This window comes from Amia ocellicauda, unplaced genomic scaffold, assembly GCF_036373705.1.
Source record: "Amia ocellicauda isolate fAmiCal2 unplaced genomic scaffold, fAmiCal2.hap1 HAP1_SCAFFOLD_64, whole genome shotgun sequence".
Classification (NCBI taxonomy): domain Eukaryota; kingdom Metazoa; phylum Chordata; class Actinopteri; order Amiiformes; family Amiidae; genus Amia; species Amia ocellicauda.
Genome location: NW_027102994.1, coordinates 212,501 through 238,311, shown reverse-complemented (window position 1 = coordinate 238,311; position 25,811 = coordinate 212,501). Strand labels below are relative to the sequence as shown.

General features: G+C 43.4%; 19 non-coding genes and 3 pseudogenes across 19 annotated transcripts; all 22 read right to left on the bottom strand.

Moving 5' to 3' along the window:
• Positions 1–859: 859 nt before the first annotated feature.
• On the bottom strand, positions 860–978 carry LOC136740395 (5S ribosomal RNA). The gene has a single exon (XR_010813231.1). It is a non-coding gene; the product is annotated as a 5S ribosomal RNA (ribosomal RNA).
• A 1,055-nt stretch (positions 979–2,033) lies between these two features.
• LOC136740372 (5S ribosomal RNA) lies at positions 2,034–2,152 on the bottom strand. The gene has a single exon (XR_010813209.1). It is a non-coding gene; the product is annotated as a 5S ribosomal RNA (ribosomal RNA).
• A 1,055-nt stretch (positions 2,153–3,207) lies between these two features.
• Positions 3,208–3,326, bottom strand: LOC136740422 (5S ribosomal RNA). The gene has a single exon (XR_010813258.1). It is a non-coding gene; the product is annotated as a 5S ribosomal RNA (ribosomal RNA).
• A 1,066-nt stretch (positions 3,327–4,392) lies between these two features.
• Positions 4,393–4,511, bottom strand: LOC136740740 (uncharacterized; annotated as a pseudogene).
• A 1,066-nt stretch (positions 4,512–5,577) lies between these two features.
• On the bottom strand, positions 5,578–5,696 carry LOC136740542 (5S ribosomal RNA). Its single transcript, XR_010813371.1, has one exon. It is a non-coding gene; the product is annotated as a 5S ribosomal RNA (ribosomal RNA).
• A 1,066-nt stretch (positions 5,697–6,762) lies between these two features.
• Positions 6,763–6,881, bottom strand: LOC136740564 (5S ribosomal RNA). The gene has a single exon (XR_010813393.1). It is a non-coding gene; the product is annotated as a 5S ribosomal RNA (ribosomal RNA).
• A 1,055-nt stretch (positions 6,882–7,936) lies between these two features.
• LOC136740563 (5S ribosomal RNA) lies at positions 7,937–8,055 on the bottom strand. The gene has a single exon (XR_010813392.1). It is a non-coding gene; the product is annotated as a 5S ribosomal RNA (ribosomal RNA).
• Positions 8,056–9,110: 1,055 nt separating this feature from the next.
• Positions 9,111–9,229, bottom strand: LOC136740284 (5S ribosomal RNA). The gene has a single exon (XR_010813122.1). It is a non-coding gene; the product is annotated as a 5S ribosomal RNA (ribosomal RNA).
• Positions 9,230–10,295: 1,066 nt separating this feature from the next.
• LOC136740744 (uncharacterized) lies at positions 10,296–10,414 on the bottom strand (annotated as a pseudogene).
• Positions 10,415–11,469: 1,055 nt separating this feature from the next.
• LOC136740477 (5S ribosomal RNA) lies at positions 11,470–11,588 on the bottom strand. Its single transcript, XR_010813310.1, has one exon. It is a non-coding gene; the product is annotated as a 5S ribosomal RNA (ribosomal RNA).
• Positions 11,589–12,644: 1,056 nt separating this feature from the next.
• On the bottom strand, positions 12,645–12,763 carry LOC136740389 (5S ribosomal RNA). The gene has a single exon (XR_010813225.1). It is a non-coding gene; the product is annotated as a 5S ribosomal RNA (ribosomal RNA).
• A 1,054-nt stretch (positions 12,764–13,817) lies between these two features.
• On the bottom strand, positions 13,818–13,936 carry LOC136740575 (5S ribosomal RNA). The gene has a single exon (XR_010813403.1). It is a non-coding gene; the product is annotated as a 5S ribosomal RNA (ribosomal RNA).
• A 1,066-nt stretch (positions 13,937–15,002) lies between these two features.
• Positions 15,003–15,121, bottom strand: LOC136740483 (5S ribosomal RNA). Its single transcript, XR_010813315.1, has one exon. It is a non-coding gene; the product is annotated as a 5S ribosomal RNA (ribosomal RNA).
• Positions 15,122–16,187: 1,066 nt separating this feature from the next.
• Positions 16,188–16,306, bottom strand: LOC136740641 (5S ribosomal RNA). Its single transcript, XR_010813464.1, has one exon. It is a non-coding gene; the product is annotated as a 5S ribosomal RNA (ribosomal RNA).
• A 1,055-nt stretch (positions 16,307–17,361) lies between these two features.
• On the bottom strand, positions 17,362–17,480 carry LOC136740463 (5S ribosomal RNA). Its single transcript, XR_010813297.1, has one exon. It is a non-coding gene; the product is annotated as a 5S ribosomal RNA (ribosomal RNA).
• Positions 17,481–18,535: 1,055 nt separating this feature from the next.
• Positions 18,536–18,644, bottom strand: LOC136740773 (uncharacterized; annotated as a pseudogene).
• A 1,066-nt stretch (positions 18,645–19,710) lies between these two features.
• Positions 19,711–19,829, bottom strand: LOC136740360 (5S ribosomal RNA). Its single transcript, XR_010813196.1, has one exon. It is a non-coding gene; the product is annotated as a 5S ribosomal RNA (ribosomal RNA).
• Positions 19,830–20,895: 1,066 nt separating this feature from the next.
• LOC136740417 (5S ribosomal RNA) lies at positions 20,896–21,014 on the bottom strand. The gene has a single exon (XR_010813252.1). It is a non-coding gene; the product is annotated as a 5S ribosomal RNA (ribosomal RNA).
• A 1,066-nt stretch (positions 21,015–22,080) lies between these two features.
• Positions 22,081–22,199, bottom strand: LOC136740558 (5S ribosomal RNA). The gene has a single exon (XR_010813387.1). It is a non-coding gene; the product is annotated as a 5S ribosomal RNA (ribosomal RNA).
• Positions 22,200–23,254: 1,055 nt separating this feature from the next.
• On the bottom strand, positions 23,255–23,373 carry LOC136740594 (5S ribosomal RNA). Its single transcript, XR_010813421.1, has one exon. It is a non-coding gene; the product is annotated as a 5S ribosomal RNA (ribosomal RNA).
• Positions 23,374–24,428: 1,055 nt separating this feature from the next.
• On the bottom strand, positions 24,429–24,547 carry LOC136740712 (5S ribosomal RNA). The gene has a single exon (XR_010813529.1). It is a non-coding gene; the product is annotated as a 5S ribosomal RNA (ribosomal RNA).
• A 1,066-nt stretch (positions 24,548–25,613) lies between these two features.
• On the bottom strand, positions 25,614–25,732 carry LOC136740655 (5S ribosomal RNA). The gene has a single exon (XR_010813478.1). It is a non-coding gene; the product is annotated as a 5S ribosomal RNA (ribosomal RNA).
• Positions 25,733–25,811: the final 79 nt, after the last annotated feature.

Genomic DNA, 25,811 nt, shown 5'->3' with positions numbered 1-25,811 from the left:
TTACAAAACGAACACATTGTCTTGATAAAACAGCTGTAATTGAGTGCCTGACACGCCAGTCAAGCGCAATCTTGAGAAGGTGTGCATTTCAGTAAGGATTTCAATTGACATGCAGTATGAAACTGAAAGGAGGTTGCATCACTATGATGCATAACATTGCATGTATTGTATTTTCAAGTGTGTGCATTCATCCTGTTGTCATTTTGTTTAAAAAGCAGAAGAATCATTCAACAGGTTGCTGAGACAATTGTAAACCAGTAAAACATATGAAGAGAAACAAACCTTGAATATAAGTTCAGTTGTTTAAACATTTGACAAACTATGGTGAGGGGGTAAGAAAACACACAACCAGCAGCTTCTGTATTTCAATACACCAGAACCCAATTTTATTGGCGAGTCGGGTAGTCCATCATCACAGTTCGAGGGCAGGCATCATTTCAGTAATTTCATCCCGTTGCATTCACATCCGTGCCTTGAATGAGATTGAATGTGATCTTTACTCTCAAGTATATTCCCAAGTTTTACACTTTCGTGGTTTGCATGAATGGGAATGGAACCGTGTGTGTTGAATGAGGCTCCTTGTGAGCACTGAACTTTGTCCAGTGGAGTTCCTTTTTGTGTTGCTGTAATTTTGTCATTTCTTGATGAGAAAGATTAGGCAACATTTAGTCACTTCTAGCCATGATGCTCAATTTATTTATGAATGTACACTAGTTACTAGGGACCGTTGACGTTGGAGAACAAGATCTATTGTATGCCTGTGTATTTGGGGAAGTAAAATCTGAAATAATGATGAAATTGCGTGTATCCAAAGTTAAATCTCGTGATTTGTCGCCCTCTGTTGTGTTAAAGGTGCAAAAGCTTACAGCACCTGGTATTCCCAGGCGGTCTCCCATTCAAGTACTGACCAGGCCCGAGCCTGCTTAGCTTCCGAGATCGGACGAGATCGGGCGTATTCAGGCTAGTATGGCCGTAAGCCAGGGAGGCTGTCCCTGACGCTCTACTTAAAGGGAAGGCAATATCCGTTTCTGCCGTTCATACTTACAGTTGAACTATCTCTCTACTCTAAAGCCCGGGACACACCAGCGCGCCGCAGACAGTCCCTGCTAACATGCAACGTTGTGGCAACGTTGTGCGTTAGCTGGGGTGCCACACCAGACCGGAACTATATTTTACAAAACGAACACATTGTCTTGATAATACAGCTGTAATTGAGTGCCTGACACGCCAGTCAAGCGCAATCTTGAGAACGTGTGCATTTCAGTAAGGATTTCAATTGACATGCAGTGTGAAACTGAAAGGAGGTTGCATCACTATGATGCATAACATTGCATGTATTGTATTTTCAAGTGTGTGCATTCATCCTGTTGTTATTTTGTTTTGAAAGCAGACGAATCATTCAACAGGTTGCTGAGACAAATATAAACCAGTAAAACATATGAAGAGAAACAAACCTTGAATATAAGTTCAGTTGTTTAAACATTTGACAAACTATGGTGAGGGGGTAAGAAAACACACAAATCCAGCAGCTCCTGTATTTCAATACACCAGAACCCAATATTAATGGCGAGTCGGGTAGTCCATCATCACAGTTCGAGGGCAGGCATCATTTCAGTAATTTCATCCCGTTGCATTCACATCCGTGCCTTGAATGAGATTGAATGTGATCTTTGCTCTCAAGTATGTTCCCAAGTTTTACACTTTCGTGCTTTGCATGAATGGGAATGGAACCGTGTGTGTTGAATGAGGCTCCTTGTGAGCACTGAACTTTGACCAGTGGAGTTCCTTTTTGTGTTGCTGTAATTGTGTCATTTCTCGATGAGAAAGATTAGGCAACATTTAGTCAATTCTAGCCATGATGCTCAATTTATTTACGAATGTACCCTAGTTACTAGGGACCGTTTACGTTGGAGAACAAGATCTATTGTATGCCTGTGTATTTGGGGAAGTCAAATCTGAAATAATGATGAAATTGCGTGTATCCAAAGTTAAAACTCGTGATTTGTCGCCCTCTGGTGTGTAAAAGATGCAAAAGCTTACAGCACCTGGTATTCCCAGGCGGTCTCCCATCCAAGTACTGATCAGGCCCGAGCCTGCTTAGCTTCCGAGATCGGACGAGATCGGGCGTATTCAGGCTAGTATGGCCGTAAGCCAGGGAGGCTATCCCTGACGCTCTACTTAAAGGGAAGGCAATATCCGTTTCTGCCGCTCATACTTGCAGTTGAACTGTCTCTCTACTCTAAAGTCCGGGACACACCAGCGCGCCGCAGACAGTCCCTGCTAACACGAAACGTTGTGGCAACGTTGTGCGTTAGCTGGGGTGCCACACCAGACCGGAACTATATTTTACAAAACGAACACATTGTCTTGATAAAACAGCTGTAATTGAGTGCCTGACACGCCAGTCAAGCGCAATCTTGAGAAGGTGTGCATTTCAGAAAGGATTTCAATTGACATGCAGTATGAAACTGAAAGGAGGTTGCATCACTATGATGCATAACATTGCATGTATTGTATTTTCAAGTGTGTGCATTCATCCTGTTGTCATTTTGTTTTGAAAGCAGAAGAATCATTCAACAGGTTGCTGAGACAAATGTAAACCAGTAAAACATATGAAGAGAAACAAACCTTGAATATAAGTTCAGTTGTTTAAACATTTGACAAACTATGGTGAGGGGGTAAGAAAACACACAAATTCAGCAGCTCCTGTATTTCAATACACCAGAACCCAATATTATTGGCGAGTCGGGTAGTCCATCATCACAGTTCGAGGGCAGGCATCATTTCAGTAATTTCATCCCGTTGCATTCACATCCGTGCCTTGAATGAGATTGAATGTGATCTTTGCTCTCAAGTATGTTCCCAAGTTTTACACTTTCGTGCTTTGCATGAATGGGAATGGAACCGTGTGTGTTGAATGAGGCTCCTTGTGAGCACTGAACTTTGTCCGGTGGAGTTCCTTTTTGTGTTGCTGTAATTGTGTCATTTCTCGATGAGAAAGATTAGGCAACATTTAGTCACTTCTAGCCATGATGCTCAATTTATTTACGAATGTACCCTAGTTACTAGGGACCGTTTACGTTGGAGAACAAGATCTATTGTATGCCTGTGTATTTGGGGAAGTCAAATCTGAAATAATGATGAAATTGCGTGTATCCAAAGTTAAAACTCGTGATTTGTCGCCCTCTGGTGTGTAAAAGATGCAAAAGCTTACAGCACCTGGTATTCCCAGGCGGTCTCCCATCCAAGTACTGACCAGGCCCGAGCCTGCTTGGCTTCCGAGATCGGACGAGATCGGGCGTATTCAGGCTAGTATGGCCGTAAGCCAGGGAGGTTGTCCCTGACGCTCTACTTAAAGGGAAGGCAATATCCGTTTCTGCCGTTCATACTTACAGTTGAACTGTCTCTCTACTCTAAAGCCCGGGACACACCAGCGCGCCGCAGACAGTCCCTGCTAACACGTCACGTTGTGGCAACATTGTGGCAACGTTGTGCGTTAGCTGGGGTGCCACACCAGACCGGAACTATGTATTACAAAACGAACACATTGTCTTGATAAAACAGCTGTAATTGAGTGCCTGACACGCCAGTCAAGCGCAATTTTGAGAAGGTGTGCATTTCAGTAAGGATTTCAATTGACATGCAGTATGAAACTGAAAGGAGGTTGCATCACTATGATGCATAACATTGCATGTATTGTATTTTCAAGTGTGTGCATTCATCCTGTTGTCATTTTGTTTTGAAAGCAGAAGAATCATTCAACAGGTTGCTGAGACAAATGTAAACCAGTAAAACATATGAAGAGAAACAAACCTTGAATATAAGTTCAGTTGTTTAAACATTTGACAAACTATGGTGAGGGGGTAAGAAAACACACAAATCCAGCAGCTCCTGTATTTCAATACACCAGAACCCAATATTATTGGCGAGTCGGGTAGTCCATCATCACAGTTCGAGGGCAGGCATCATTTCAGTAATTTCATCCCGTTGCATTCACATCCGTGCCTTGAATGAGATTGAATGTGATCTTTGCTCTCAAGTATGTTCCCAAGTTTTACACTTTCGTGCTTTGCATGAATGGGAATGGAACCGTGTGTGTTGAATGAGGCTCCTTGTGAGCACTGAACATTGTCCAGTGGAGTTCCTTTTTGTGTTGCTGTAATTGTGTCATTTCTCGATGAGAAAGATTAGGCAACATTTAGTCACTTCTAGCCATGATGCTCAATTTATTTACGAATGTACCCTAGTTACTAGGGACCGTTTACGTTGGAGAACAAGATCTATTGTATGACTGTGTATTTGGGGAAGTCAAATCTGAAATAATGATGAAATTGCGTGTATCCAAAGTTAAAACTCGTGATTTGTCGCCCTCTGGTGTGTAAAAGATGCAAAAGATTACAGCACCTGGTATTCCCAGGCGGTCTCCCATCCAAGTACTGACCAGGAACGAGCCTGCTTAGCTTCCAAGATCGGACGAGATCGGGCGTATTCAGGCTAGTATTGCCGTAAGCCAGGAAGGCTGTCCCTGACGCTCTACTTAAAGGGAAGGCAATATCCGTTTCTGCCGTTCATACTTACAGTTGAACTGTCTCTCTACTCTAAAGCCCGGGACACACCAGCGCGCCGCAGACAGTCCCTGCTAACACGCCACGTTGTGGCAACATTGTGGCAACGTTGTGCGTTAGCTGGGGTGCCACACCAGACCGGAATTATATATTACAAAACGAACACATTCTCTTGATAAAACAGCAGTAATTGAGTGCCTGACACGCCAGTCAAGCGCAATCTTGAGAAGGTGTGCATTTCAGTAAGGATTTCAAATGACATGCAGTATGAAACTGAATGGAGGTTGCATCACTATGATGCATAACATTGCATGTATTGTATTTTCAAGTGTGTGCATTCATCCTGTTGTCATTTTGCTTTGAAAGCAGAAGAATCATTCAACAGGTTGCTGAGACAAATGTAAACCAGTAAAACATATGAAGAGAAACAAACCTTGAATATAAGTTCAGTTGTTTAAACATTTGACAAACTATGGTGAGGGGGTAAGAAAACACACAAATCCAGCAGCTCCTGTATTTCAATACACCAGAACCCAATATTATTGGCGAGTCGGGTAGTCCATCATCACAGTTCGAGGGCAGGCATCATTTCAGTAATTTCATCCCGTTGCATTCACATCCGTGCCTTGAATGAGATTGAATGTGATCTTTGCTCTCAAGTATGTTCCCAAGTTTTACACTTTCGTGCTTTGCATGAATGGGAATGGAACCGTGTGTGTTGAATGAGGCTCCTTGTGAGCACTGAACTTTGTCCGGTGGAGTTCCTTTTTGTGTTGCTGTAATTGTGTCATTTCTCGATGAGAAAGATTAGGCAACATTTAGTCACTTCTAGCCATGATGCTCAATTTATGTACGAATGTACCCTAGTTACTAGGGACCGTTTACGTTGGAGAACAAGATCTATTGTATGCCTGTGTATTTGGGGAAGTCAAATCTGAAATAATTATGAAATTGCGTGTATCCAAAGTTAAAACTCGTGATTTGTCGCCCTCTGGTGTGTAAAAGGTGCAAAAGCTTACAGCACCTGGTATTCCCAGGCGGTCGCCCATCCAAGTACTAACCAGGCCCGAGTCTGCTTGGCTTCCGAGATCGGACGAGATCGGGCGTATTCAGGCTAGTATGGCCGTAAGCCAGGGAGGCTGTCCCTGACGCTCTACTTAAAGGGAAGGCAATATCCGTTTCTGCCGTTCATACTTACAGTTGAACTGTCTCTCTACTCTAAAGCCCGGGACACACCAGCGCGCCGCAGACAGTCCCTTCTTACACGCCACGTTGTGGCAACGTTGTGGCAACGTTGTGCGTTAGCTGGGGTGTCACACCAGACCGGAACTATATTTTACAAAACGAACACATTGTCTTGATAAAACAGCTGTAATTGAGTGCCTGACACGCCAGTCAAGCGCAATCTTGAGAAGGTGTGCATTTCAGTAAGGATTTCAATTGACATGCAGTATGAAACTGAAAGGAGGTTGCATCACTATGATGCATAACATTGCATGTAGTGTATTTTCAAGTGTGTGCATTCATCCTTTTGTCATTTTGTTTTGAAAGCAGAAGAATCATTCAACAGGTTGCTGAGACAAATGTAAACCAGTAAAACATATGAAGAGAAACAAACCTTGAATATAAGTTCAGTTGTTTAAACATTTGACAAACTATGGTGAGGGGTTAAGAAAACACACAAATCCAGCAGCTCCTGTATTTCAATACACCAGAACCCAATATTATTGGCGAGTCGGGTAGTCCATCATCACAGTTCGAGGGCAGGCATCATTTCAGTAATTTCATCCCGTTGCATTCACATCCGTGCCTTGAATGAGATTGAATGTGATCTTTGCTCTCAAGTATGTTCCCAAGTTTTACACTTTCGTGCTTTGCATGAATGGGAATGGAACCGTGTGTGTTGAATGAGGCTCCTTGTGAGCACTGAACTTTGTCCGGTGGAGTTCCTTTTTGTGTTGCTGTAATTGTGTCATTTCTCGATGAGAAAGATTAGGCAACATTTAGTCACTTCTAGCCATGATGCTCAATTTATTTATGAATATACCCTAGTTACTAGGGACCGTTTACGTTGGAGAACAAGATCTATTGTATGCCTGTGTATTTGGGGAAGTCAAATCTGAAATAATGATGAAATTGCGTGTATCCAAAGTTAAAACTCGTGATTTGTCGCCCTCTGTTGTGTAAAAGATGCAAAAGCTTACAGCACCTGGTATTCCCAGGCGGTCTCCCATCCAAGTACTGTCCAGGCCTGAGCCTGCTTAGCTTCCGAGATCGGACGAGATCGTGCGTATTCAGACTAGTATGGCCGTAAGCCAGGGAGGGTGTCCCTGACGCTCTACTTAAAGGGAAGGCAATATCCGTTTCTGCCGCTCATACTTGCAGTTGAACTGTCTCTCTACTCTAAAGTCCGGGACACACCAGCGCGCCGCAGACAGTCCCTGCTAACACGAAACGTTGTGGCAACGTTGTGCGTTAGCTGGGGTGCCACACCAGACCGGAACTATATTTTACAAAACGAACACATTGTCTTGATAAAACAGCTGTAATTGAGTGCCTGACACGCCAGTCAAGCGCAATCTTGAGAAGGTGTGCATTTCAGTAAGGATTTCAATTGACATGCAGTATGAAACTGAAAGGAGGTTGCATCACTATGATGCATAACATTGCATGTAGTGTATTTTCAAGTGTGTGCATTCATCCTGTTGTCATTTTGTTTTGAAAGCAGAAGAATCATTCAACAGGTTGCTGAGACAAATGTAAACCAGTAAAACATATGAAGAGAAACAAACCTTGAATATAAGTTCAGTTGTTTAAACATTTGACAAACTATGGTGAGGGGGTAAGAAAACACACAAATCCAGCAGCTCCTGTATTTCAATACACCAGAAACCAATATTATTGGCGAGTCGGGTAGTCCATCATCACAGTTCGAGGGCAGGCATCATTTCAGTAATTTCATCCCGTTGCATTCACATCCGTGCCTTGAATGAGATTGAATGTGATCTTTGCTCTCAAGTATGTTCCCAAGTTTTACACTTTCGTGCTTTGCATGAATGGGAATGGAACCGTGTGTGTTGAATGAGGCTCCTTGTGAGCACTGAACTTTGTCCGGTGGAGTTCCTTTTTGTGTTGCTGTAATTGTGTCATTTCTCGATGAGAAAGATTAGGCAACATTTAGTCACTTCTAGCCATGATGCTCAATTTATTTATGAATATACCCTAGTTACTAGGGACCGTTTACGTTGGAGAACAAGATCTATTGTATGCCTGTGTATTTGGGGAAGTCAAATCTGAAATAATGATGAAATTGCGTGTATCCAAAGTTAAAACTCGTGATTTGTCGCCCTCTGTTGTGTAAAAGATGCAAAAGCTTACAGCACCTGGTATTCCCAGGCGGTCTCCCATCCAAGTACTGTCCAGGCCTGAGCCTGCTTAGCTTCCGAGATCGGACGAGATCGTGCGTATTCAGACTAGTATGGCCGTAAGCCAGGGAGGGTGTCCCTGACGCTCTACTTAAAGGGAAGGCAATATCCGTTTCTGCCGCTCATACTTGCAGTTGAACTGTCTCTCTACTCTAAAGTCCGGGACACACCAGCGCGCCGCAGACAGTCCCTGCTAACACGAAACGTTGTGGCAACGTTGTGCGTTAGCTGGGGTGCCACACCAGACCGGAACTATATTTTACAAAACGAACACATTGTCTTGATAATACAGCTGTAATTGAGTGCCTGACACGCCAGTCAAGCGCAATCTTGAGAAGGTGTGCATTTCAGTAAGGATTTCAATTGACATGCAGTATGAAACTGAAAGGAGGTTGCATCACTATGATGCATAACATTGCATGTATTGTATTTTCAAGTGTGTGCATTCATCCTGTTGTCATTTTGTTTTGAAAGCAGAAGAATCATTCAACAGGTTGCTGAGACAAATGTAAACCAGTAAAACATATGAAGAGAAACAAACCTTGAATATAAGTTCAGTTGTTTAAACATTTGACAAACTATGGTGAGGGGGTAAGAAAACACACAAATCCAGCAGCTCCTGTATTTCAATACACCAGAACCCAATATTATTGGCGAGTCGGGTAGTCCATCATCACAGTTCGAGGGCAGGCATCATTTCAGTAATTTCATCCCGTTGCATTCACATCCGTGCCTTGAATGAGATTGAATGTGATCTTTGCTCTCAAGTATGTTCCCAAGTTTTACACTTTCGTGCTTTGCATGAATGGGAATGGAACCGTGTGTGTTGAATGAGGTTCCTTGTGAGCACTGAACTTTGTCCGGTGGAGTTCCTTTTTGTGTTGCTGTAATTGTGTCATTTCTCGATGAGAAAGATTAGGCAACATTTAGTCACTTCTAGCCATGATGCTCAATTTATTTACGAATGTACCCTAGTTACTAGGGACCGTTTACGTTGGAGAACAAGATCTATTGTATGCCTGTGTATTTGGGGAAGTCAAATCTGAAATAATGATGAAATTGCGTGTATCCAAAGTTAAAACTCGTGATTTGTCGCCCTCTGGTGTGTAAAAGATGCAAAAGCTTACAGCACCTGGTATTCCCAGGCGGTCTCCCATCCAAGTACTGACCAGGCCCGAGCCTGCTTAGCTTCCGAGATCGGACGAGATCGGGCGTATTCAGGCTAGTATGGCCGTAAGCCAGGGAGGGTGTCCCTGACGCTCTAGTTAAAGGGAAGGCAATATCCGTTTCTGCCGCTCATACTTACAGTTGAACTGTCTCTCTACTCTAAAGCCCGGGACACACCAGCGCGCCGCAGACAGTCCCTGCTAACACGCCACGTTGTGGCAACGTTGTGGCAACGTTGTGCGTTAGCTGGGGTGCCACACCAGACCGGAACTATATTTTACAAAACGAACACATTGTCTTGATAAAACAGCTGTAATTGAGTGCCTGACACGCCAGTCAAGCGCAATCTTGAGAAGGTGTGCATTTCAGTAAGGATATCAATTGACATGCAGTATGAAACTGAAAGGAGGTTGCATCACTATGATGCATAACATTGCATGTATTATATTTTCAAGTGTGTGCATTCATCCTGTTGTCATTTTGTTTTGAAAGCAGAAGAATCATTCAACAGGTTGCTGAGACAAATGTAAACCAGTAAAACATATGAAGAGAAACAAACCTTGAATATAAGTTCAGTTGTTTAAACATTTGACAAACTATGGTGAGGGGGTAAGAAAACACACAAATCCAGCAGCTCCTGTATTTCAATACACCAGAAGCCAATATTATTGGCGAGTCGGGTAGTCCATCATCACAGTTCGAGGGCAGGCATCATTTCAGTAATTTCATCCCGTTGCATTCACATCCGTGCCTTGAATGAGATTGAATGTGATCTTTGCTCTCAAGTATGTTCCCAAGTTTTACACTTTCGTGCTTTGCATGAATGGGAATGGAACCGAGTGTGTTGAATGAGGCTCCTTGTGAGCACTGAATTTTGTCCGGTGGAGTTCCTTTTTGTGTTGCTGTAATTGTGTCATTTCTTGATGAGAAAGATTAGGCAACATTTAGTCACTTCTAGCCATGATGCTCAATTTATTTACGAATGTACGCTAGTTACTAGGGACCGTTTACGTTGGAGAACAAGATCTATTTTATGCCTGTGTATTTGGGGAAGTAAAATCTGAAATAATGATGAAATTGTGTGTATCCAAAGTTAAAACTCGTGATTTGTCGCCCTCTGGTGTGTAAAAGGTGCAAGAGGTTACAGCACCTGGTATTCCCATGCGGTCTCCCATCCAAGTACTGACCAGGCCCGAGCCTGCTTGGCTTCCGAGATCGGACGAGATCGGGCATATTCAGGATAGTATGGCCGTAAGTCAGGGAGGCTGTCCCTGACGCTCTACTTAAAGGGAAGGAAATATCCGTTTCTGCCGTTCATACTTGCAGTTGAACTGTCTCTCTACTCTAAAGCCCGGGACACAGCAGCGCGCCGCAGACAGTCCCTGCTAACACGCCACGTTGTGGCAACATTGTGCGTTAGCTGGGGTGCCACACCAGACCGGAACTATATTTTACAAAACGAACACATTGTCTTGATAATACAGCTGTAATTGAGTGCCTGACACGCCAGTCAAGCGCAATCTTGAGAAGGTGTGCATTTCAGTAAGGATTTCAATTGACATGCAGTATGAAACTGAAAGGAGGTTGCATCACTATGATGCATAACATTGCATGTATTGTATTTTCAAGTGTGTGCATTCATCCTGTTGTCATTTTGTTTTGAAAGCAGAAGAATCATTCAACAGGTTGCTGAGACAAATGTAAACCAGTAAAACATATGAAGAGAAACAAACCTTGAATATAAGTTCAGTTGTTTAAACATTTGACAAACTATGTTGAGGGGGTAAGAAAACACACAAATCCAGCAGCTCCTGTATTTCAATACACCAGAACCCAATATTATTGGCGAGTCGGGTAGTCCATCATCACAGTTCGAGGGCAGGCATCATTTCAGTAATTTCATCCCATTGCATTCACATCCGTGCCTTGAATGAGATTGAATGTGATCTTTGCTCTCAAGTATGTTCCCAAGTTTTACACTTTCGTACTTTGCATGAATGGGAATGGAACCGTGTGTGTTGAATGAGGCTCCTTGTGAGCACTGAACTTTGTCCGGTGGAGTTCCTTTTTGTGTTGCTGTAATTGTGTCATTTCTCGATGAGAAAGATTAGGCAACATTCAGTCAATTCTAGCCATGATGCTCAATTTATTTACGAATGTACCCTAGTTACTAGGGACCGTTTACGTTGGAGAACAAGATCTATTGTATGCCTGTGTATTTGGGTAAATCAAATCTGAAATAATGATGAAATTGCGTGTATCCAAAGTTAAAACTCGTGATTTGTCGCCCTCTGGTGTGTAAAAGATGCAAAAGCTTACAGCACCTGGTATTCCCAGGCAGTCTCCCATCCAAGTACTGACCAGGCCCGAGCCTGCTTAGCTTCCGAGATCGGACGAGATCGGGCGTATTCAGGCTAGTATGGCCGTAAGCCAGGGAGGCTGTCCCTGACACTCTACTCAAAGGGAAGGCAATATCCGTTTCTGCCGTTCATACTTACAGTTGAACTGTCTCTCTACTCTAAAGCCCGGGACACACCAGCGCGCCGCAGACAGTCCCTGCTAACATGCCACGTTGTGGCAACGTTGTGCGTTAGCTGGGGTGCCACACCAGACCGGAACTATATTTTACAAAACGAACACATTTGTCTTGATAAAACAGCTGTAATTGAGTGCCTGACACGCCAGTCAAGCGCAATCTTGAGAAGGTGTGCATTTCAGTAAGGATTTCAATTGACATGCAGTATGAAACTGAAAGGAGGTTGCATCACTATGATGCATAACATTGCATGTATTGTATTTTCAAGTGTGTGCATTCATCCTGTTGTCATTTTGTTTTGAAAGCAGAAGAATCATTCAACAGGTTGCTGAGACAAATGTAAACCAGTAAAACATATGAAGAGAAACAAACCTTGAATATAAGTTCAGTTGTTTAAACATTTGACAAACTATGGTGAGGGGGTAAGAAAACACACAAATCCAGCAGCTCCTGTATTTCAATACACCAGAACCCAATATTATTGGCGAGTCGGGTAGTCCATCATCACAGTTCGAGGGCAGGCATCATTTCAGTAATTTCATCCCGTTGCATTCACATCCATGCCTTGAATGAGATTGAATGTGATCTTTGCTCTCAAGTATGTTCCCAAGTTTTACACTTTCGTACTTTGCATGAATGGGAATGGAACCGTGTGTGTTGAATGAGGCTCCTTGTGAGCACTGAACTTTGTCCGGTGGAGTTCCTTTTTGTGTTGCTGTAATTGTGTCATTTCTTGATGAGAAAGATTAGGCAACATTTAGTCAATTCTAGCCATGATGCTCAAATTATTTACGAATGTACCCTAGTTACTAGGGACCGTTTACGTTGGAGAACAAGATCTATTGTATGCCTGTGTATTTGGGGAAGTCAAATCTGAAATAATGATGAAATTGCGTGTATCCAAAGTTAAAACTCGTGATTTGTCGCCCTCTGGTGTGTAAAAGATGCAAAAGCTTACAGCACCTGGTATTCCCAGGCAGTCTCCCATCCAAGTACTGACCAGGCCCGAGCCTGCTTAACTTCCGAGATCGGACGAGATCGGGCGTATTCAGGCTAGTATGGCCGTAAGCCAGGGAGGCTGTCCCTGACGCTCTACTTAAAGGGAAGGCAATATCCGTTTCTGCCGTTCATACTTACAGTTGAACTGTCTCTCTACTCTAAAGCCCGGGACACACCAGCGCGCCGCAGACAGTCCCTGCTAACACGAAACGTTGTGGCAACGTTGTGCGTTAGCTGGGGTGCCACACCAGACCGGAACTATATTTTACAAAACGATCACATTGTCTTGATAAAACAGCTGTAATTGAGTGCCTGACACGCCAGTCAAGCGCAATCTTGAGAAGGTGTGCATTTCAGTAAGGATATCAATTGACATGCAGTATGAAACTGAAAGGAGGTTGCATCACTATGATGCATAACATTGCATGTATTGTATTTTCAAGTGTGTGCATTCATCCTGTTGTCATTTTGTTTTGAAAGCAGAAGAATCATTCAACAGGTTGCTGAGACAAATGTAAACCAGTAAAACATATGAAGAGAAACAAACCTTGAATATAAGTTCAGTTGTTTAAACATTTGACAAACTATGGTGAGGGGGTAAGAAAACACACAAATCCAGCAGCTCCTGTATTTCAATACACCAGAACCCAATATTATTGGCGAGTCGGGTAGTCCATCATCACAGTTCGAGGGCAGGCATCATTTCAGTAATTTCATCCCGTTGCATTCACATCCGTGCCTTGAATGAGATTGAATGTGATCTTTGCTCTCAAGTATGTTCCGAAGTTTTACACTTTCGTGCTTTGCATGAATGGGAATGGAACCGTGTGTGTTGAATGAGGCTCCTTGTGAGCACTGAACTTTGTCCGGTGGAGTTCTTTTTGTGTTGCTGTAATTGTGTCATTTCTCGATGAGAAAGATTAGGCAACATTTAGTCACTTCTAGCCATGATGCTCAATTTATTTACGAATGTACCCTAGTTACTAGGGACCGTTTACGTTGGAGAACAAGATCTATTGTATGCCTGTGTATTTGGGGAAGTAAAACCTGAAATAATGATGAAATTGTCTGTATCCCAAGTTAAAACTCGTGATTTGTCGCCCTCTGGTGTGTAAAAGGTGCAAAAGCTTTCAGCACCTGGTATTCCCAGGCGGTCTCCCATCCAAGTACTGACCAGGCCCAAGCCTGCTTGGCTTCCGAGATCGGACGAGATCGGGCGTATTCAGGCTAGTATGGCCGTAAGCCAGGGAGGCTGTCCCTGACGCTTTACTTAAAGGGAAGGCAATATCCGTTTCTGCCGATCATACTTACAGTTGAACTGTCTCTCTACTCTAAAGCCCGGGACACACCAGTGCGCCGCAGACAGTCCCTGCTAACACGCCACGTTGTGGCAACGTTGTGGCAACGTTGTGCGTTAGCTGGGGTGCCACACCAGACCGGAACTATATTTTACAAAACGAACACATTGTCTTGATAATACAGCTGTAATTGAGTGCCTGACACGCCAGTCAAGCGCAATCTTGAGAAGGTGTGCATTTCAGTAAGGATTTCAATTGACATGCAGTATGAAACTGAAAGGAGGTTGCATCACTATGATGCATAACATTGCATGTATTGTATTTTCAAGTGTGTGCATTCATCCTGTTGTCATTTTGTTTTGAAAGCAGAAGAATCATTCAACAGGTTGCTGAGACAAATGTAAACCAGTAAAACATATGAAGAGAAACAAACCTTGAATATAAGTTCAGTTGTTTAAACATTTGACAAACTATGGTGAGGGGGTAAGAAAACACACAAATCCAGCAGCTCCTGTATTTCAATACACCAGAACCCAATATTATTGGCGAGTCGGGTTGTCCATCATCACAGTTCGAGGGCAGGCATCATTTCAGTAATTTCATCCCGTTGCATTCACATCCGTGCCTTGAATGAGATTGAATGTGATCTTTGCTCTCAAGTATGTTCCCAAGTTTTACACTTTCGTGCTTTGCATGAATGGGAATGGAACCGTGTGTGTTGAATGAGGCTCCTTGTGAGCACTGAACTTTGTCCGGTGGAGTTCCTTTTTGTGTTGCTGTAATTGTGTCATTTCTCGATGAGAAAGATTAGGCAACATTTAGTCACTTCTAGCCATGATGCTCAATTTATTTACGAATGTACCCTAGTTACTAGGGACCGTTTACGTTGGAGAACAAGATCTATTGTATGCCTGTGTATTTGGGGAAGTAAAATCTGAAATAATGATGAAATTGTCTGTATCCCAAGTTAAAACTCGTGATTTGTCGCCCTCTGGTGTGTAAAAGGTACAAAAGCTTACAGCACCTGGTATTCCCAGGCGGTCTCCCATCCAAGTACTGACCAGGCCCGAGCCTGCTTGGCTTCCGAGATCAGACGAGATCGGGCGTATTCAGGCTAGTATGGCCGTAAGCCAGGGAGGCTGTCCCTGACGCTCTACTTAAAGGGATGGCAATATCCGTTTCTGCCGTTCATACTTACAGTTGAACTGTCTCTCTACTCTAAAGCCCGGGACACACCAGTGCGCCGCAGACAGTCCCTGCTAACACGCCACGTTGTGGCAACGTTGTGGCAACGTTGTGCGTTAGCTGGGGTGCCACACCAGACCGGAACTATATACTACAAAACGAACACATTGTCTTGATAAAACAGCTGTAATTGAGTGCCTGACACGCCAGTCAAGCGCAATCTTGAGAAGGTGTGCATTTCAGTAAGGATTTCAATTGACATGCAGTATGAAACTGAAAGGAGGTTGCATCACTATGATGCATAACATTGCATGTATTGTATTTTCAAGTGTGTGCATTCATCCTGTTGTCATTTTGTTTTGAAAGCAGAAGAATCATTCAACAGGTTGCTGAGACAAATGTAAACCAGTAAAACATATGAAGAGAAACAAACCTTGAATATAAGTTCAGTTGTTTAAACATTTGACAAACTATGGTGAGGGGGAAAGAAAACACACACATCCAGCAGCTCCTGTATTTCAATACACCAGAAGCCAATATTATTGGCGAGTCGGGTAGTCCATCATCACAGTTCGAGGGCAGGCATCATTTCAGTTATTTCATCCCGTTGCATTCACATCCGTGCCTTGAATGAGATTGAATGTGATCTTTGCTCTCAAGTATGTTCCCAAGTTTTACACTTTCGTGCTTTGCATGAATGGGAATGGAACCGTGTGTGTTGAATGAGGCTCCTTGTGAGCACTGAACTTTGTCCGGTGGAGTTCCTTTTTGTGTTGCTGTAATTGTGTCATTTCTCGATGAGATAGATTAGGCAACATTTAGTCACTTCTAGCCATGATGCTGAATTTATTTACGAATGTACCCTAGTTTCTAGGGACCGTTTACGTTGGAGAACAAGATCTATTGTATGCCTGTGTATTTGGGGAAGTCAAATCTGAAATAATGATGAAATTGCGTGTATCCAAAGTTAAAACTCGTGATTTGTCGCCCTCTGGTGTGTAAAAGATGAAAAAGCTTACAGCACCTGGTATTCCCAGGCGGTCTCCCATCCAAGTACTGACCAGGCCCGAGCCTGCTTAGCTTCCGAGATCGGACGAGATCGTGCGTATTCAGGCTAGTATGGTCGTAAGCAAGGGAGGCTGTCCCTGACGCTCTACTTAAAGGGAAGGCAATATCCGTTTCTGCCGCTCATACTTGCAGTTGATCTGTCTCTCTACTCTAAAGTCCGGGACACACCAGCGCGCCGCAGACAGTCCCTGCTAACACGAAACGTTGTGGCAACGTTGTGCGTTAGCTGGGGTGCCACACCAGACCGGAACTATATATTACAAAACGAACACATTGTCTTGATAAAACAGCTGTAATTGCGTGCCTGACACGCCAGTCAAGCGCAATCTTGAGAAGGTGTGCATTTCAGTAAGGATTTCAATTGACATGCAGTATGAAACTGAAAGGAGGTTGCATCACTATGATGCATAACATTGCATGTATTGTATTTTCAAGTGTGTGCATTCATCCTGTTGTCATTTTGTTTTGAAAGCAGAAGAATCATTCAACAGGTTGCTGAGACAAATGTAAACCAGTAAAACATATGAAGAGAAACATACCTTGAATATAAGTTCAGTTGTTTAAACATTTGACAAACTATGGTGAGGGGGTAAGAAAACACACAAATCCAGCAGCTCCTGTATTTCAATACACCAGAACCCAATATTATTGGCGAGTCGGGTAGTCCATCATCACAGTTCGAGGGCAGGCATCATTTCAGTAATTTCATCCCGTTGCATTCACATCCGTGCCTTGAATGAGATTGAATGTGATCTTTGCTCTCAAGTATGTTCCCAAGTTTTACACTTTCGTGCTTTGCATGAATGGGAATGGAACCGTGTGTGTTGAATGAGGCTCCTTGTGAGCACTGAACTTTGTCCGGTGGAGTTCCTTTTTGTGTTGCTGTAATTGTGTCATTTCTCGATGAGAAAGATTAGGCAACATTTAGTCACTTCTAGCCATGATGCTCAATTTATTTACGAATGTACCCTAGTTACTAGGGACCGTTTACGTTGGAGAACAAGATCTATTGTATGCCTGTGTATTTGGGGAAGTCAAATCTGAAATAATGATGAAATTGCGTGTATCCAAAGTTAAAACTCGTGATTTGTCGCCCTCTGGTGTGTAAAAGATGCAAAAGCTTACAGCACCTGGTATTCCCAGGCGGTCTCCCATCCAAGTACTGACCAGGCCCGAGCCTGCTTAGCTTCCGAGATCGGACGAAATCGGGCGTATTCAGGCTAGTATGGCCGTAAGCCAGGGAAGCTGTCCCTGACGCTCTACTTAAAGGGAAGGCAATATCCGTTTCTGCCGCTCATACTTGCAGTTGAACTGTCTCTCTACTCTAAAGTCCGGGACACACCAGCGCGCCGCAGACAGTCCCTGCTAACACGAAACGTTGTGGCAACGTTGTGCGTTAGCTGGGGTGCCACACCAGACCGGAACTATATTTTACAAAACGAACACATTGTCTTGATAATACAGCTGTAATTGAGTGCCTGACATGCCAGTCAAGCGCAATCTTGAGAAGGTGTGCATTTCAGTAAGGATTTCAATTGACATGCAGTATGAAACTGAAAGGAGGTTGCATCACTATGATGCATAACATTGCATGTATTGTATTTTCAAGTGTGTGCATTCATCCTGTTGTCATTTTGTTTTGAAAGCAGAAGAATCATTCAACAGGTTGCTGAGACAAATGTAAACCAGTAAAACATATGAAGAGAAACAAACCTTGAATATAAGTTCAGTTGTTTAAACATTTGACAAACTATGGTGAGGGGGTAAGAAAACACACAAATCCAGCAGCTCCTGTATTTCAATACACCAGAACCCAATATTATTGGCGAGTCGGGTAGTCCATCATCACAGTTCGAGGGCAGGCATCATTTCAGTAATTTCATCCCGTTGCATTCACATCCGTGCCTTGAATGAGATTGAATGTGATCTTTGCTCTCAAGTATGTTCCCAAGTTTTACACTTTCGTGCTTTGCATGAATGGGAATGGAACCGTGTGTGTTGAATGAGGCTCCTTGTGAGCACTGAACTTTGTCCGGTGGAGTTCCTTTTTGTGTTGCTGTAATTGTGTCATTTCTCGATGAGAAAGATTAGGCAACATTTAGTCACTTCTAGCCATGATGCTCAATTTATTTACAAATGTACACTAGTTACTAGGGACCGTTTACGTTGGAGAACAAGATCTATTGTATGCCTGTGTATTTGGGGAAGTCAAATCTGAAATAATGATGAAATTGCGTGTATCCAAAGTTAAAACTCGTGATTTGTCGCCCTTTGGTGTGTAAAAGATGCAAAAGCTTACAGCACCTGGTATTCCCAGGCTGTCTCCCATCCAAGTACTGACCAGGCACGAGCCTGCTTAGCTTCCGAGATCGGGCGTATTCAGGCTAGTATGGCCGTAAGCCAGGAAGGCTGTCCCTGACGCTCTACTTAAAGGGACGGCAATATCCGTTTCTGCCGCTCATACTTGCAGTTGAACTGTCTCTCTACTCTAAAGCCCGGGACACACCAGCGCGCTGCAGCCAGTCCCTGCTTACATGCCACATTGTGGCAACATTGTGGCAACGTTGTGCGTTAGCTGGGGTGCCACACCAGACCGGAACTATATATTACAAAACGAACACATTGTCTTGATAAAACAGCTGTAATTGCGTGCCTGACACGCCAGTCAAGCGCAATCTTGAGAAGGTGTGCATTTCAGTAAGGATTTCAACTGACATGCAGTATGAAACTGAAAGGAGGTTGCATCACTATGATGCATAACATTGCATGTATTGTATTTTCAAGTGTGTGCATTCATCCTGTTGTCATTTTGTTTTGAAAGCAGAAGAATCATTCAACAGGTTGCTGAGACAAATGTAAACCAGTAAAACATATGAAGAGAAACATACCTTGAATATAAGTTCAGTTGTTTAAACATTTGACAAACTATGGTGAGGGGGTAAGAAAACACACAAATCCAGCAGCTCCTGTATTTCAATACACCAGAACCCAATATTATTGGCGAGTCGGGTAGTCCATCATCACAGTTCGAGGGCAGGCATCATTTCAGTAATTTCATCCCGTTGCATTCACATCCGTGCCTTGAATGAGATTGAATGTGATCTTTGCTCTCAAGTATGTTCCCAAGTTTTACACTTTCGTGCTTTGCATGAATGGGAATGGAACCGTGTGTGTTGAATGAGGCTCCTTGTGAGCACTGAACTTTGTCCGGTGGAGTTCCTTTTTGTGTTGCTGTAATTGTGTCATTTCTCGATGAGAAAGATTAGGCAACATTTAGTCACTTCTAGCCATGATGCTCAATTTATTTACGAATGTACCCTAGTTACTAGGGACCGTTTACGTTGGAGAACAAGATCTATTGTATGCCTGTGTATTTGGGGAAGTCAAATCTGAAATAATGATGAAATTGCGTGTATCCAAAGTTAAAACTCGTGATTTGTCGCCCTCTGGTGTGTAAAAGATGCAAAAGCTTACAGCACCAGGTATTCCCAGGCGGTCTCCCATCCAAGTACTGACCAGGCCCGAGCCTGCTTAGCTTCCGAGATCGGACGAGATCGGGCGTATTCAGGCTAGTATGGCCGTAAGCCAGTGAGGCTGTCCCTGACGCTCTACTTAAAGGGAAGGCAATATCCGTTTCTGCCGTTCATACTTACAGTTGAACTGTCTCTCTACTCTAAAGCCCGGGACACACCAGCGCGCCGCAGACAGTCCCTGCTAACACGCCACGTTGTGGCAACATTGTGGCAACGTTGTGCGTTAGCTGGGGTGCCACACCAGACCGGAACTATATTTTACAAAACGAACACATTGTCTTGATAAAACAGCTGTAATTGAGTGCCTGACACGCCAGTCAAGCGCAATCTTGAGAAGGTGTGCATTTCAGTAAGGATTTCAATTGACATGCAGTATGAAACTGAAAGGAGGTTGCATCACTATGATGCATAACATTGCATGTATTGTATTTTCAAGTGTGTGCATTCATCCTGTTGTCATTTTGTTTTGAAAGCAGAAGAATCATTCAACAGGTTGCTGAGACAAATGTAAACCAGTAAAACATATGAAGAGAAACAAACCTTGAATATAAGTTCAGTTGTATAAACATTTGACAAACTATGGTGAGGGGGTAAGAAAACACACAAATCCAGCAGCTCCTGTATTTCAATACACCAGAACCCAATATTATTGGCGAGTCGGGTAGTCCATCATCACAGTTCGAGGGCAGGCATCATTTCAGTAATTTCATCCCGTTGCATTCACATCCGTGCCTTGAATGAGATTGAATGTGATCTTTGCTCTCAAGTATGTTCCCAAGTTTTACACTTTCGTGCTTTGCATGAATGGGAATGGAACCGTGTGTGTTGAATGAGGCTCCTTGTGAGCACTGAACTTTGTCCAGTGGAGTTCCTTTTTGTGTTGCTGTAATTGTGTCATTTCTCGATGAGAAAGATTAGGCAACATTTAGTCACTTCTAGCCATGATGCTCAATTTATTTACGAATGTACCCTAGTTACTAGGGACCGTTTACGTTGGAGAACAAGATCTATTGTATGCCTGTGTATTTGGGGAAGTCAAATCTGAAATAATGATGAAATTGCGTGTATCCAAAGTTAAAACTCGTGATTTGTCGCCCTCTGGTGTGTAAAAGATGCAAAAGCTTACAGCACCTGGTATTCCCAGGCGGTCTCCCATCCAAGTACTGACCAGGCCAGAGCCTGCTTAGCTTCCGAGATCGGACGAGATCGGGCGTATTCAGGCTAGTATGGCCGTAAGCCAGGGAGGCTGTCCCTGACGCTCTACTTAAAGGGAAGGCAATATCCTTTTCTGCCGTTCATACTTACAGTTGAACTGTCTCTCTACTCTAAAGCCCGGGACACACCAGTGCGCCGCAGACAGTCCCTGCTAACACGCCACGTTGTGGCAACGTTGTGGCAACGTTGTGCGTTAGCTGGGGTGCCACACCAGACCGGAACTATATTTTACAAAACGAACACATTGTCTTGATAAAACAGCTGTAATTGAGTGCCTGACACGCCAGTCAAGCGCAATCTTGAGAAGGTGTGCATTTCAGTAAGGATTTCAATTGACATGCAGTATGAAACTGAAAGGAGGTTGCATCACTATGATGCATAACATTGCATGTATTGTATTTTCAAGTGTGTGCATTCATCCTGTTGTCATTTTGTTTTGAAAGCAGAAGAATCATTCAACAGGTTGATGAGACAAATGTAAACCAGTAAAACATATGAAGAGAAACAAACCTTGAATATAAGTTCAGTTGTATAAACATTTGACAAACTATGGTGAGGGGGTAAGAAAACACACAAATCCAGCAGCTCCTGTATTTCAATACACCAGAACCCAATATTATTGGCGAGTCGGGTAGTCCATCATCACAGTTCGAGGGCAGGCATCATTTCAGTAATTTCATCCCGTTGCATTCACATCCGTGCCTTGAATGAGATTGAATGTGATCTTTGCTCTCAAGTATGTTCCCAAGTTTTACACTTTCGTGCTTTGCATGAATGGGAATGGAACCGTGTGTGTTGAATGAGGCTCCTTGTGAGCACTGAACTTTGTCCGGTGGAGTTCCTTTCTGTGTTGCTGTAATTGTGTCATTTCTCGATGAGAAAGATTAGGCAACATTTAGTCACTTCTAGCCATGATGCTCAATTTATTTACGAATGTACCCTAGTTACTAGGGACCGTTTACGTTGGAGAACAAGATCTATTGTATGCCTGTGTATTTGGGGAAGTCAAATCTGAAATAATGATGAAATTGCGTGTATCCAAAGTTAAAACTCGTGATTTGTTGCCCTCTGGTGTGTAAAAGATGCAAAAACTTACAGCACCTGGTATTCCCAGGCGGTCTCCCATCCAAGTACTGACCAGGCCCGAGCCTGCTTAGCTTCCAAGATCGGACGAGATCGGGCGTATTCAGGCTAGTATGGCCGTAAGCCAGGGAAGCTGTCCCTGACGCTCTACTTAAAGGGAAGGCAATATCCGTTTCTGTCGCTCATACTTGCTGTTGAACTGTCTCTCTACTCTAAAGTCCGGGACACACCAGCGCGCCGCAGACAGTCCCTGCTAACACGAAACGTTGTGGCAACGTTGTGCGTTAGCTGGGGTGCCACACCAGACCGGAACTATATTTTACAAAACGAACACATTGTCTTGATAATACAGCTGTAATTGAGTTCCTGACACGCCAGTAAAGCGCAATCTTGAGAAGGTGTGCATTTTAGTAAGGATTTCAATTGACATGCAGTATGAAACTGAAAGGAGGTTGCTTCACTATGATGCAAAACATTGCATGTATTGTATTTTCAAGTGTGTGCATTCATCCTGTTGTCATTTTGTTTTGAAAGCAGAAGAATCATTCAACAGGTTGCTGAGACAAATGTAAACCAGTAAAACATATGAAGAGAAACAAACCTTGAATATAAGTTCAGTTGTTTAAACATTTGACAAACTATGGTGAGGGGGTAAGAAAACACACAAATCCAGCAGCTCCTGTATTTCAATACACCAGAACCCAATATTATTGGCGAGTCGGGTAGTCCATCATCACAGTTCGAGGGCAGGCATCATTTCAGTAATTTCATCCCGTTGCATTCACATCCGTGCCTTGAATGAGATTGAATGTGATCTTTGCTCTCAAGTATGTTCCCAAGTTTTACACTTTCGTGCTTTGCATGAATGGGAATGGAACCGTGTGTGTTGAATGAGGCTCCTTGTGAGCACTGAACTTTGTCCGGTGGAGTTCCTTTTTGTGTTGCTGTAATTGTGTCATTTCTCGATGAGAAAGATTAGGCAACATTTAGTCACTTCTAGCCATGATGCTCAATTTATTTACGAATGTACCCTAGTTACTAGGGACCGTTTACGTTGGAGAACAAGATCTATTGTATGCCTGTGTATTTGGGGAAGTCAAATCTGAAATAATGATGAAATTGCGTGTATCCAAAGTTAAAACTCGTGATTTGTCGCCCTCTGGTGTGTAAAAGATGGAAAAGCTTACAGCACCTGGTATTCCCAGGCAGTCTCCCATCCAAGTACTGACCAGGCCGGAGCCTGCTTAGCTTCCGAGATCGGACGAGATCGGGCGTATTCAGGCTAGTATGGCCGTAAGCCGGGCAGGCTGTCCCTGATGCTCTACATAAAGGGAAGGCAATATCCGTTTCTGCCGCTCATACTTGCAGTTGAACTGTCTCTCTACTCTAAAGTCCGGGACACACCAGCGCGCCGCAGACAGTCCCTGCTAACACGAAACGTTGTGGCAACGTTGTGCGTTAGCTGGGGTGCCACACCAGACCGGAACTATATATTACAAAACGAACACATTCTCTTGATAAAACAGCTGTAATTGAGTGCCTGACACGCCAGTCAAGCGCAATCTTGAGAAGGTGTGCATTTCAGTAAGGATTTCAATTGACATGCAGTATGAAACTGAAAGGAGGTTGCATCACTATGATGCATAACATTGCATGTATTGTATTTTCAAGTGTGTGCATTCATCCTGTTGTCATTTTGCTTTGAAAGCAGAAGAATCATTCAACAGGTTGCTGAGACAAATGTAAACCAGTAAAACATATGAAGAGAAACAAACCTTGAATATAAGTTCAGTTGTTTAAACATTTGACAAACTATGGTGAGGGGGTAAGAAAACACACAAATCCAGCAGCTCCTGTATTTCAATACACCAGAACCCAATATTATTGGCGAGTCGGGTAGTCCATCATCACAGTTCGAGGGCAGGCATCATTTCAGTAATTTCATCCCGTTGCATTCACATCCGTGCCTTGAATGAGATTGAATGTGATCTTTGCTCTCAAGTATGTTCCCAAGTTTTACACTTTCGTGCTTTGCATGAATGGGAATGGAACCGTGTGTGTTGAATGAGGCTCCTTGTGAGCACTGAACTTTGTCCGGTGGAGTTCCTTTTTGTGTTGCTGTAATTGTGTCATTTCTCGATGAGAAAGATTAGGCAACATTTAGTCACTTCTAGCCATGATGCTCAATTTATTTACGAATGTACCCTAGTTACTAGGGACCGTTTACGTTGGAGAACAAGATCTATTGTATGCCTGTGTATTTGGGGAAGTCAAATCTGAAATAATGATGAAATTGCGTGTATCCAAAGTTAAAACTCGTGATTTGTCGCCCTCTGGTGTGTAAAAGATGCAAAAGCTTACAGCACCTGGTATTCCCAGGCGGTCTCCCATGCAAGTACTGACCAGGAACGAGCCTGCTTAGCTTCCGAGATCGGACGAGATCGGGCGTATTCAGGCTAGTAGGGCCGTAAGCCAGGAAGGCTGTCCCTGACGCTCTACTTAAAGGGAAGGCAATATCCGTTTCTGCCGTTCATACTTACAGTTGAACTGTCTCTCTTCTCTAAAGCCTGGGACACACCAGCGCGCCGCAGACAGTCCCTGCTAACACGCCACGTTGTGGCAACATTGTGGCAACGTTGTGCGTTAGCTGGGGTGCCACACCAGACCGGAACTATATATTACAAAACGAACACATTGTCTTGATAAAACAGCTGTAATTGAGTGCCTGACACGCCAGTCAAGCGCAATCTTGAGAAGGTGTGCATTTCAGTAAGGATTTCAATTGACATGCAGTATGAAACTGAAAGGAGGTTGCATCACTATGATGCATAACATTGCATGTATTGTATTTTCAAGTGTGTGCATTCATCCTGTTGTCATTTTGTTTTGAAAGCAGAAGAATCATTCAACAGGTTGCTGAGACAAATGTAAACCAGTAAAACATATGAAGAGAATCAAACCTTGAATATAAGTTCAGTTGTTTAAACATTTGACAAACTATGGTGAGGGGGTAAGAAAACACACAAATCCAGCAGCTCCTGTATTTCAATACACCAGAACCCAATATTATTGGCGAGTCGGGTAGTCCATCATCACAGTTCGAGGGCAGGCATCATTTCAGTAATTTCATCCCGTTGCATTCACATCCGTGCCTTGAATGAGATTGAATGTGATCTTTGCTCTCAAGTATGTTCCCAAGTTTTACACTTTCGTGCTTTGCATGAATGGGAATGGAACCGTGTGTGTTGAATGAGGCTCCTTGTGAGCACTGAACTTTGTCCGGTGGAGTTCCTTTTTGTGTTGCTGTAATTGTGTCATTTCTCGATGAGAAAGATTAGGCAACATTTAGTCACTTCTAGCCATGATGCTCAATTTATTTACGAATGTACCCTAGTTACTAGGGACCGTTTACGTTGGAGAACAAGATCTATTGTATGCCTGTGTATTTGGGGAAGTCAAATCTGAAATAATGATGAAATTGCGTGTATCCAAAGTTAAAACTCGTGATTTGTCGCCCTCTGGTGTGTAAAAGATGCAAAAGCTTACAGCACCTGGTATTCCCAGGCCGTCTACCATCCAAGTACTGACCAGGCCCGAGCCTGCTTAGCTTCCGAGATCGGACGAGATCGGGCGTATTCAGGCTAGTATGGCCGTAAGCCAGGGAGGCTGTCCCTGACGCTCTACTTAAAGGGAAGGCAATATCCGTTTCTGCCGCTGATACTTGCAAATGAACTGTC